The sequence below is a fragment of the Neomonachus schauinslandi genome, chromosome 1 (assembly GCF_002201575.2).
Source record: "Neomonachus schauinslandi chromosome 1, ASM220157v2, whole genome shotgun sequence".
Lineage (NCBI taxonomy): Eukaryota > Metazoa > Chordata > Mammalia > Carnivora > Phocidae > Neomonachus > Neomonachus schauinslandi.
The window spans coordinates 81,330,536-81,343,102 of NC_058403.1; positions in this window are offsets into that span (position 1 = coordinate 81,330,536).

Sequence of the window (12,567 nt, forward strand, 5' to 3'; positions counted from 1 at the left end):
TCTTCTGTTAGAGCCTTCAGCTCCTTGTCAAGAGTGTCTCATATGTTGTTTTCTCTGACAGGACCGGGAGATGGGTCTGGGAAGACCTATATGCTTTGGAAGAGATAAAAGACTTTTCCCCTATCGAAACCTCTATTTCTTTTATGTACCTTATAGAGATACATTCAGACCAGAACTGTCATCCCCAGACAGAATTGTACCTTCAGCAGAGGGCACTGGCCTGGCCTCTTCGTGTCCAGCACCTGTATTGCAATGTAGAAAGGATTTTCCAGAGACTCAGAATACTTTTTTTTTTTTAATGTAAACATCCCTCCACTACTGACCACTGCAGGAATGGCTGATTCTTTTTGAACTGTATACTTTCTACCTTTTAGACTGTGATTTGAGTCCTTGTGCCTGAGTCCTTGTCACCTTCCTGGAACCTTAGTTTTCAGGATCCTTTGAAGCCCTTCTATTTGGTTTTCAGATCAGTCTGGCACAATTTGGACTCAAAGAATGGAGTCTGTCCTTCACTCTGAGAGATAGAGCTTTCAGATGAGCTCACTGGAAATTCATTCTAATCCCCAAATTGGGGAAACAGATTAAGAGATCCTGTTTCATGTGCCGTACTTAAAAGCAGCAACAATGGTAACAACATAGTAACTGCATTACCCAGTGTGTTTTATTTTCATCATATGATTTCAAATCTCTTTACAGAGTGTTATTTCATGGCAGATGCAGCAGATCGTGCTTGTACTTCTGAGTAGTTTGGGAAGTTAGAGATATTAGAGTTGATAGTGTGTTGAATTTTCATAGAAAAGTTATGGTTAGAAGAGGCTAAAGTTCAAAGCTGATTTAAAAAAAAAAGACTTGGAACATTGCAAATGAGATTTCTATGTACGCTTAGGTCATTGAGAATAAATATAAACACATGTCGGTGTGTGAAAAGCTCTGTGCCTTGGGGTCAGGTTAGGTTTAGCTCCCTGCTCCGAAAAGCAGGATGGGAAAATACAAATATATTTGTGGAAATTTAGAACACATTACAGTAAGTGATGCACTTACTCATGAGCACTAATAATCTTAATGAAGCTTTCAACTGAAACAATTTAATCTAGTTCCATTTAGCAAACATTCAAGGTGTTCTTTCTGTTTGTCAAGCCTTGGAGACACCAATGAATAAGACAAATTCCCCCCAACCAAGAAACACTCAAACCGGTAAACAGGCCACGAGTCGACATTATAATTTTTCTTTTCATCAAGTTAGAGAAAAATGAGGTTACATCTATGTCTTTATTGCCCTCCCAGTGGTCATCTTCGAAAGCTGTGCTCTTGGGTCAATGATGTGGCCATTGCTTACCTATTTGACTTTTTTTGAGATCGCCTTCAGAAACTATTTATGAGCTATAGAGAAATCATTTTCCCAAGACCATTTCAGGGAAGAACTTCCAAGGAGGATATCCAATGACAACATCAATGGCATATGCAGAGAGGGCCCCTCAGAAAGAGAGTGTCCTTTGTCATGGCAGTCCTTTGATAAGAGTAATTAGCAAATTTTGCGCCCATCAGTGGATCAGCCCTACTCTGGGAAAGTGAGGATTTAGGATCTTTGTGTTATAAATCTGGTTCTAACATCAGGACCCAAGTATCAGGACTAGTTCAGAATATCTAAATGAAGACAAGGGAAGGATTCAGTGTGATATGTGACCAGATATGCAGGTGAATTGTAAAATCTCAGGTGCCTGGCTCTCAAAAAATAGAGATTCTCAATAATGGCATGGGTTGGCAGACAGTTACAGCTGTTAAGGCTGTACAGAATTCTGCACTTAAAGCTGCCAGTCAGCAGCTTTTAGGGAAAGAAAAGAGTTCAAGTAATTTGGGGAAACTTTAAAAGCATATCGGGATTTAAGCTTCTAGGCACTAGCTAGGGATGGAAGCTCTTAAAATCTAATTTCCATTCACAGATAATAAAAAATTTAGTTTGTGTAGCTGTCATAACCCATCCCACCAGCAGGGGGATGAGGCAGATCGGTGTCAGATGAGCCAGAGGCAAAGGGCCCCGGGGACTGAGGCAGGGCATGTGGCTCATCTTGGCCCAGCAGACTGGATCTGGAAGCAGGTCGTGTGAGGGAACAGAGCGCCCCTGGCTGGGAGGAAGAGGATGAGCTAGGAGGAGGAAAAGGAGGTCAGGTTTAAGGATACAGGTCTAGAAAATGATACCATGGTCCCTAGAGTTTGTGAGCATGACTCCATTCTCAAAGGCAAGGGAGATAAGGAACAGGTGGTTCAGGCAAGTGGGTTCCAGGAGAAGAGAGGCACAAGTTCGAACAGAACTGGCAGCCAGACCCACTTGTTGGGGGGCCTCTGAGCTGCTTGGCTGGGTCTCCTATTTTACTGGACCTAAAGAGAATGAGGCCCAGAGGCTGTGATGGGATGGAAACTGTAGGAGAGGTTAAAGGACCCCAGTTGCCAAGCTGATCTGAAATGGGCAGGGAGCTAAGCTCACCTGAACATCCACAGATAAATGTTCTCTTCTTAGCCGTCACCACATTCTGCAATCAGTGGCTTCAGGAAATACACACACTCACACACTGCCCTTGAACTCAAACTGTGCTCTCAGGGAAATACAAATATCGTTTGCTTATAGCTGTGAAACTATAGCTTTGCTATTTATAAAAGCACTTGAGGTACTGTTGTCATTTACGAATCCTACTTGATTTTGAAAAAGAAAAGTACTCAGAGTTTTCAAAGTGAGTTAATACCACGGGAATTTCTTATAGAAGGTCCTAATTTGGGGTTGCAAGATCATTTTTTCCCTTAACATCTGATTTGAGTGTTGTATTAGATCTCATAATCTGAAGAGCCCTCCTTCATGGAAATCCACAAATATCTCACATATGGCTCTTGCAAAACCAATTTTGACAGGCTGAATTTTCATATTTATAGGTAAGAGAGTTGATGCTTAGTTGACCAAATCCTTTAAGCATTTTGGTTACGTGAATTTGTATTTTTTTAAACCATCAAACTAAGGATATTGTTTATACATAAATATACAAATAAAGTTTGTATTTATTCAATAACGTGTGGAATGGATAAGAATGTGTTTTACACTAGGTGAATTTTTTTTGCTTGTTTTAGTTGATATGAGTAAGTGGTATCTGAATAGAAATTAATTTAGGAGGTGGAAATTTAAAACATTTCAGTTGGTTCAACAGAGTTCGATAAAATCATAGGATAGAATTGATCAGAGGTGGTCTTTTGAATGGCAAAAAAGCAGACAGCTTTTCCCTCCCTGAAGTCTCATTGCCTCTTTGAACAAGCTTTTACCAACCCACTTGCAAGCTGTATGACTCTCATCCTGCCTGCATTACCCCTTCTTACAGGAGGCCCCCTTCTAGATTTCTGATTTCTGGTCTGACTCTTAACCCTGCCTTCACCAATGTCACTGTGTTGTTTCTGAAGCCTTAACCGACCTGTGTTTCTCAAATCAGGACACATGGAACTTGGCATGTGAGACGGAGAGCTGTAGTTTTTGACCACTGGAAAACTTGTCATCGGTTTCGTTTGTTTTGGATAACATTACGAAGATCCTATGCCACTGAAAAGGAAAACCTGAGGTTTTGAAGAAATATGGGCTCACATGAATAACTTTAGACCATTCCTCCTGGGCTCCCTGGAAATAGAGGTTCTGGCTCCTCTGCTTTGGGGACTCTGGGTGGAAAAGCTTGGGAAGCACAGCCCTATCTCACAGGAGGGAAGTGTTCTGGAGTTAATCCTGGGCAGTAGCTCCGACAGCCAGCGCACCAGCTGTGAGTCAAAATGGGGTTTTGACCTTCAATTCACTGCTCAGCCCTCCAGTTTCCCTGCTGAGCTTAAGTGGTAATCTGATGCCTGGGCTGCTTGGCCAGGGCCTGGCATCTGCCCAGCTTTCCTTGGCTCCTCTCCCCACTCTTGGTGCTCTCTGCTGGTGTGTGGCATCCTCTGGACCAGCCTCCTTTTCACTGGAGCTGTGGCCATTATATAGGATCTCAATTCTCCCCTACCTCCTGTGGGCTCATACTTCATCTTCTGTTCTTTTTTTTTTTTTTTAAGATTTATTTATTTGAGAAAGAGAGCACGCGCACCAGCGGGAGGAGGAGTAGAGGAAGAGGGAGGGGGAAAGGATCTCAAGCAGACTCCCTGCTGAGGGCAGAGCCCCACGTCGTGGGGCGCAGCCTCACCCTCCTGAGATCATGACCTGAGCCGAAACCAAGAGTTGGACGCTTAACCGACTGAGCCACCCAGGCGCCCCTTATTTTCTGTTCTTATACGCTGCCACAATTCAAGACCCTTGGTGCTGGGGACTAATTTGGGTCAGATCCCCCCCACTCCCAAGCTGCCCAGTATCAGCCTGCCTAATTACCAATCACTCTGGTTTCCCTTCCATGCTTGTTTCTTTCTTTCTTTTTTTTTTTTTTTAAAGATTTTATTTATTTATTTGACAGAGAGAGAGACGAGGAGAGAGGGAACACAAGCAGGGGGAGTGGGAGAGGGAGAAGCAGGCTTCCCGCTGAGCAGGGAGCCCGACGCGGGGCTCGATCCCAGGACCCTGGGATCATGACCTGAGCCGAAGGCAGCCGCTTAACGACTGAGCCACCCAAGGCGCCCCTCCATGCTTGTTTCTAACTCCTAGGGAGTTTCCTTTTCTTCTTGCATACTCAGATAGCTCCTTTGTTATTGATTCCTGCATGACAGGCTACCTGGACACCCATGCCTGCCCCATCTCTGGTCATCCGCCTGAGTCCCTAACCTGCTGCCTCCCCTGGGGTCTCCAAACACAGAAACCTCATTACCCTTCTTGTGTTGACCTCTAGCTATCCTAGCACCATCGTATCTCTCAGGTCCCCTAATTTCTGAAGTTTGGAGAAAGAGTAAAAGAAGAGAGGAGATTTCCTGACTACAAATTCTTTAAAAAGGTTTGTGTGTAAGGAAACTTTACTTTCCCTTAGTAAAACTAACCCAGTTCCTCCAAGTTTGCAGTAGAGGGAGAAACTCCCGGGGGGGACAGAGAGTTGGATCTCATAGTTCCAACTCTTATCCCTGTAAGGAAAGAGTCCTATACATGGCTCTTAATTTCCCAAAGGACATCACAGACCAGGCTGGAACAGCTGAATAAGACTTTACTAATGACTTAGAGATGCTATAGGGAAATAAGCACAAAAAGGAGCAACTCTCTGGGTGATGAGGACGACAGGATTCAGCTGTCTTTGAGAAGCAGCGTTATCCTTAGGAGGGGGTGGGGTGGGGTGGGGATGTACGTGTGTGCGTGCGTGTGTGTGTACGTGCTGTCCACAATAAACAAAGCCGGACACAGTTAAAGCAGAGAAAACAGATTTTATCCAGTAACTACTGACAGTAGAGGAAAGAGCTGAGCCCCGTTCTGCTTTGTGCAGAGCTGAGCAGGTGCTAAAGGGAAAACAGAGAACAGGGGAGAGGGAGCAGGTGGGCACTGAAGTAGAGGCAGGGAAGTGAAAAATTAGAAAGCATTGGTCAGTAAGTGTGCTTAGCCCTGCTGTGTCTGCTAGCTGGCAGTGTTGAAGTTAGGGTTCTGTCCTCCCACAGAGACTGGCAGGCAGAGGCCCTCTACTTCCTGATAGTTACATTCAAAGGAATGGCTTATCAGGTCCTTGGGAAAGACACTCCTGGGCCATAGGAGGTACATACATGTATATCTCAAAGGGACAGAGGATGGATTTACAGTTGTAAGCCCTTTTTAGTAAACGCACTAAGAAAGGAAGGTCAGGGGTCTATCCTCAGGTGTTGGCTACAGCAAATGGTAAATTCTTTTGACAGTCTTGAGCTTTTCCAGACAGAAACACAAAAGGAGGGCTGGTTCATCGCAGGGATGTGTTCTTAGGCAGCCATGCTAGGGTTGATCACGTCTGTTAGTGCAAGGGTTTGAATGGAGTGTTCATATGAAGAACTTTTGCCATTTTCAGTGCCCCAGGTGTATTTGCTTTATGAAACATACAATTAAAGGGACAAGTGTGCCCACCACTCATACTGCTTGTGGGGGAATTTTAAAAGGGGACTGCCTGTTTTCTACAACTCAACACAAGCCCACTTGAGACCAGGAGTGCCAAAAACCCTCCTTCTAGAATATTCTAAAGACAACTAAAGAGAAAAATAATGCTAAACCTTCTTTCAACCTATATAGGCCAGAGTGGTGCTCTCAAACTTTTTGGACTATATCCCACAGTTTCAAAATGGAAACATTTTCAATAGTTTCTATTCTAGTTTTTCTTAAAATGCTGTTCACAATTTATTAAGTTAATTTCATCACCTATCAGTGGGTCACAAGTCACAACCCACATCTGAAAAATACAAGGCTTCTGGGCACAGACCCAAAGACAGGGCAGGGGCAAGGGGAGAGGAGGTTGGCAGACCCTTGGTTTAACACAGCAGAAACCAGAGGGAAACATCTGGCTGCATGAAGAAACCCATGAGTCTGACCTTAGACAAACAGAATTTTTGTGGGTAATAGTCTATTCTTTTATAACAAAAGTATAGTAATGGGAGCATCTATTGTGTAATTTCCAGAAACATGACCCAGAGCCAGAAGTAGTCAAAGAGATCAGGACAGTGACAAAACCAGTCCAGGTAGAAATGCTGGGGTTTTTCTTTATCAAAGTGCATCCCAGAAAAGGTCACCCTAGAAACCTGGAGGAAACATAATACATTAGACTTTGTTCTGACTGAGTCATAAATAGACATTGGTGGAGGGAGTAATGGGGTTAGTCTTTGTGAAACAATGCGGCAAATGTTTATTGAGCACCTCCTACGTGTCAGGCACGATTCTAGGTTCTAGGGCTCCACGTCCACAAGTTAAACAATGTCTCTGCTCTCATGAGCTACCATTCTAGTAAAGAAAGACTGGCAACAACCAAACAAGTATGTAAAGTGCCAAGTAGTGATAAATGCTGGAAAAGCAGGGTAAAAGGTACACATGCTACTTTAAACAGGGTGAGCAGATGTGCTTTCTGATAGAGACAATTATATAGAAACTTGAGTGAAGAGAAAGTATGAGGCCTGTGACTATCTGGAGGAAGCATGTTCCAGTTAGAGGGAACAGTCAGTGCAAAGGCCCTGGGGCAGGAGGGTCAGTGTCTTTAAGGAACAGTAAAAAGGTCTGTGTAGTTGACTGAATTCTGAGTAATGACAGTGAGTCTCAAGGCCATTGTAAGCACATTGTGTGTGATCAGAGTAAGATGATAGGGCATAAGGCAAGTTTAGAAATGCTAAAGATCCACAAATGTTACGTACCCAAACCTGTGGCTTTCACATTCAACTCTGCTGCATTCCCAGTGGCAGTTAGGAGCTAGGATTTGCTGAACGCAAGGTTTTTGTGAACGCAACAAACATTAAGCTCTTTCTCCAAATCCTTGGTCTTTCTGATTCTGCCCTGTGCACTCACATCAAGGTGGGCTGGGCCGCCTCTCCCAGCTGCCTAGTTACATGAGCCTGGAGGGCGGGGTGGGGGGGGGGTTGGGGAAAGCCTTTCAAATAACTAAGATCTATCATTCCCTGCATAAATAGAAATGGCAGCACTCAGATACATGGCATCCTGGTATGAATGAGATCACTAGTGGTGATGTTGGTGGGGCGGGGCAAGGGGGATGAAAACTGGAACTTTTAAAGTCAGTGAACCTCCCCCCCCCCAGGAAGCCTAGAGATATTTGGAAGCCTCTCATCAGTAGCCCAATATAATGTGGCCTGTGGTCAGCACATTAAAAAACAAGTAAAAATCCTTAATGGTTAAGTGTAAACCAAGAAGCTATTTTTAAAAATCTCTCTAAAATGTGTGACAATTTAGATGCAAACTAGAAACTAGGTGCTAAAAGTGTTATTTCCAGATGACTTTAGAAATTTCGTCTTCCCAGGAGGTGGTTGGAATCCTCAGTGGGAACTGAGGCTGGAGATAAGCATTAGACTAGGTTCCAGCGTTGTAACATAATCTCCCTGACTCCCGAGGAGGGTGATGATAGGGGCTGGGTTTTGGTGGCCTTCGGGACTACAGTGCCTTGCACAGAAGCTGTGACCTGGCAGGGAGAAAGTACGGGGGTGGGGTCCTGAGAAGTTGCCACCGCAGCAATTGCCACCACCATTATAGATCCCCTCCCGGACACTGTACACCCATTAGAGGTTGAACGATGAAAAACACTGATACCTTTTGTTCGGACTGTGCAATATTTTTAAAAATTGGCAACATGGGGGCCGTATTTCTACTTAACAACTGGCTGGAACAGAATAGGGAATGTGTCCTTTAGAAAGGGGCCTTGCTGTCTAGTTTACCGGACTCCACTGACCTGCTTGGCCCCAAAGGCATTTGAGTTTGCAGCGTCTGACGTATACGATCTTGTCTGATGCTTCCACCGACTCTGTGAAGCACACTGATGCTTCATGGATGTGAAACTGAGGCTCAGAGATGTTGAGTAACTTCTCAGGGTCAGGGCTGGACACAGATCTGTGGGTCTTCCAAGCTGGTCATGCTTCTGCTATGCTCACTACTGCTTACGAGGAGGGGCCATATTGGATGCAGTGATCACACCGGACCCAGGTAACTCCATGATTGTTTGATGTGAGGATTTAGATCATGCATGCCACAATTCCAGAGCCACCCTGAAAAATCTAGAAATACATATTGCTAACTCACTATGTGATCTGTGCAAGGCCAGAGACCTCGAACAAAACAACAAGGGGTTGGGGAGGGTGCTCAGTTGACTTCTGGCCTGGACACTCTCCTGCAGGAGGCAGGACCGCACTTTTATAGGCGTCCACGCGGGGGCAAAAGATGATCATAGTTACTAAGTGGTGATGGGGCAGAGCCAAGGACACCCAGCATTTATTGTCTTAAAAGGCAAAGTCTGGTGGGAACTGCCAAGTCCTATGGCTCTGTCCTGTCCTCCTAGTTCCCTATCAGGGCCCCTTCCTCAGAGTGAGCGCCTAAGCAATGTGGCCTGTTCTTTTCGTTTCTTTTTTTAAGATTTATTTATTTGAAAGAGAGAGAGCATGAGAGCAGGGGGAGGGGCAGAGGGTAAGGGAGACAAGCAGACTCCCTGCCGAGCAGGGAGCCCAATGCAGGGCTCGATCCCAGGACCCGGAAATCATGATCTGAGCCGAAACCGAGAGTCGGAGGTTTAATCAACTGAGCCACCCAGGCGCCCTACTGTGGCCTGTTCTATCCTGAAGTCATTGGACCTAACGCACTACTGATTGTAAGATGCCTCTTTATTTTAGGTGACTCTAACAAAGGAAAGATGGTACAATGCCTTAATGATAGAATTTCACACTGCTCACACCAGCCTTTCTTTGCTTTGAAATTAGTTTTCTCTGTCTTCAGAGAATTGGCCATTTACCCCGCCCTTCACTTGTATTCCTTAGCATAACATAGGCAATCTTTACACATATTCTCAGTAATAAAGCATAAATAGAGCATCATTTACTTAGTTGTCTTACAGCAGTTGCTTGGTGCTTGGCAAGAAAATACGGGATTGTGGTCAATCCCCCCTCTAATGAATATTTATTTCACTAATATAAAACTTATGTCCCAATGCTCTATTTCCTTGCTTTCCTGTACATGGGAATTTTTTGTATCAATGCCAAATCATAGCATTATTATCTTGAAATCATAGAAAAACCTAATTGAGGTATAATTGGCATACAATAAATTGTATATCTTTTTTTAAAGATTTCTTTGAGAGAGAGAGAGTGTGCAAGCACAGGGGGAGGGCAGAGGGAGAGGGAGAAGCAGACTCCCTGCTGAGTAGTGAGCCTGACGCGGACCTCGATCCCAGGACCCTGAGATCATGACATGAGCTAAAATCAAGAGTAGGACATTCAACTGACTGAACCACCCAGGTGCCCCTAAACTGTACCTCTTTAAAGTATATTATTTGGGGGCAGCTGGCTGGCTCAGTAGGTGGAACGTACGACTCCTGATCTTGGGGTTGTGGGTTTGAGCCCCACATTGGATATAATGATTACTTTTAAAAAACCTTAAAAAGTATACGATTTGATGTTTTGACATACGTATACATTCATGAAACCATCATTACAAATAAGATGATAAAACCATTCACTGTCAAATGCTCTCCTGCCCCCTGGGGATCCCTCCCTCACATCCATCCCCATCTCTCCATCACCCCTGTACAGGTAAACAATGATCTGCTTTCTGTCAGTTTGGGTCAGTTTGCATTTTCTAGAACTTTTGCATTTTCATGTTCTTTATATAAGAACCACACAACTAGTACTCTTTATTGTCTGGCTTCTTTCCCTCAGCAATTATCTTGAGATTCATCATTGTTGTTGTGTGTATCAATATGTTCATTTCTTTAAAAAAAAAAACAAGTTTGTTGAGATAGTAATTACATGGCACAAAATTCACCTGATGTAAGTATACAATTCAATGGATTTTAGTACATTTACAGAGCTGTGCAAACATTGCCCCAATCTGATTGTAGAACATTTTCATCATCCCCAAAAGAAACCTCATGCCTCTTTGCAGTCACTCCCAGTTCTACCCCCAGCCCTAAGCAACCACTATTCCACATTTTGCCTCTGTATGTTTACCTACTTTTGACATTTCATATATACAGAATGATACAATATGTGGTGTGCTGGCTGGCTTTTTTGATTTAGCAGTGTTTTCAAGGTTCAGGTATGTTGTGACATGTATCAATGTTTCATTTTTATGGCCAAGTAATATTCCATTGCGTGGGTATAACACAGTTAACCATTTTTCCATTGATTGAAACATTTGGGTTGTTTCCACCTTTTGGCTATTATGAATAATGCTGCTATAAACATTTGTATACAAGTTTCTGTGTGGACATGCCTTGCATTTTTCTTAGGTGTATACTTAGGAATGAAATTGCTGGGTCATGCAGTAACATGCCGACATGCCAACTCTACTTAACATTCTGAAAAAACTGCCACACAATTTTCTAAAGTGACTGTATCATTTTATATCCCCTATAGCAATGTACAAGGGTTCAATTTCTGCACATCCTTGACAACACTTGTTATTGTCTGTGTTTTTTATCATACCCATTTTAGTGGGTATGGAAGTAGTATCTCATTGTGGTTTTGATTTCCATTTCCCTAACAATTAGTAGTGAGCATTTTTTTCATATGCTCATAGTCCAGTCTTATATTTTCTTTGAAGAAATGTCTCTTGAGGGAGCCCCAAAGTAACATAGACCAGAAAGGAACAGAGACAATATACAGAAACAGTGACTTTACAGGTAATACAATGGCACTAAATTCATATCTGTCAATGGTTACTCTGAATGTCAATGGGCTAAATGCTCTAATCAAAAGACACAGGGTATCAGATTGGATAAAAAAGCAAGACCCATTGGTATGCTGTCTACAGGAGATTCATTTTAGACCCAAAGACACCTCCAGATTGAAACTGAAGGGGTGGAGAATCATTTATCATGCTAATGGACACCAAAAGAAAGCTGGGGGATAGGACACCTGGGTGGCTCAGTCGGTTAAGCATTTGCCTTCGGCTCAGGTCATGATCCCAGGGTCCTGGGATCGAGTCCTGCATCTGGCTCCTTGCTCAGCAGGGAGCCTGCTTCTCCCCCTGCCTGCCACTCCCCCTGCTTGTGTTCTCTCTCTATCTCTCTGACAAATAAATAAATAAAATATTTAAAAAAAGAAAGCTGGGGGTTGCCTGGGTGGCTCAATTGGTTAAGCCGCTGCCTTCAGCTCAGGTCATGATCCCGGGGTCCTGGGATCGAGCCCCGCATCAGGATCCCTGCTCCGCGGGGAGCCTGCTTCTCCCTCTCCCTCTGCTGCTCCCCCTGCTTATGCTCTCTCTCTCTCTGTCAAATAAATAAATAAAATCTTTAAAAAAAAAAAAAAGAAAGCTGGGGTAGCAATCCTTATATCAGACAAATTAGATTTTAAAACCAAAGACTGTAATAAGAGATGAAGAAGGTCACTATATCATAATTAAAGGGTCTATCCAACAAGAATATCTAAGAATTTTAAGTATGTATGCCCTTAACACAGGAACAGCCAATTATATAAACCATTTAATAAAATTAAAGAAACACATTGGTAATAATACAATAATAGTAGGGGACTTTAACACCCCATGCACAGCAATGGACAGATCGTCTAAGCAGAAGATCAACAAGGGGGGCGCCTGGGTGGCTCAGTTGGTTAAGCGACTGCCTTCGGCTCAGGTCATGATCCTGGAGTCCCTGGATCGAGTCCCGCATCGGGCTCCCTGCTCGGCGGGGAGTCTGCTTCTCCCTCTGACCCTCCCCCCTCTCATGTGCTCTCTCTCTCTCATTCTCTCTGTCTCAAATAAATAAATAAAATCTTTAAAAAAAAAAGAAGATCAACAAGGAAACAAGGGCTTTGAATGACAAACTGGACCAGATGGACTTCACAGATACATTCAGAACATTCCATCCTAAAACAATAGAATACACATTCTTCTCGAGTGCACATGGAACATTCTCTAGAATAGATCACATACTGGGTCACAAATCAGGTCTTAACCAATACCAAAAGATTAGAATTATTCCCTGCATA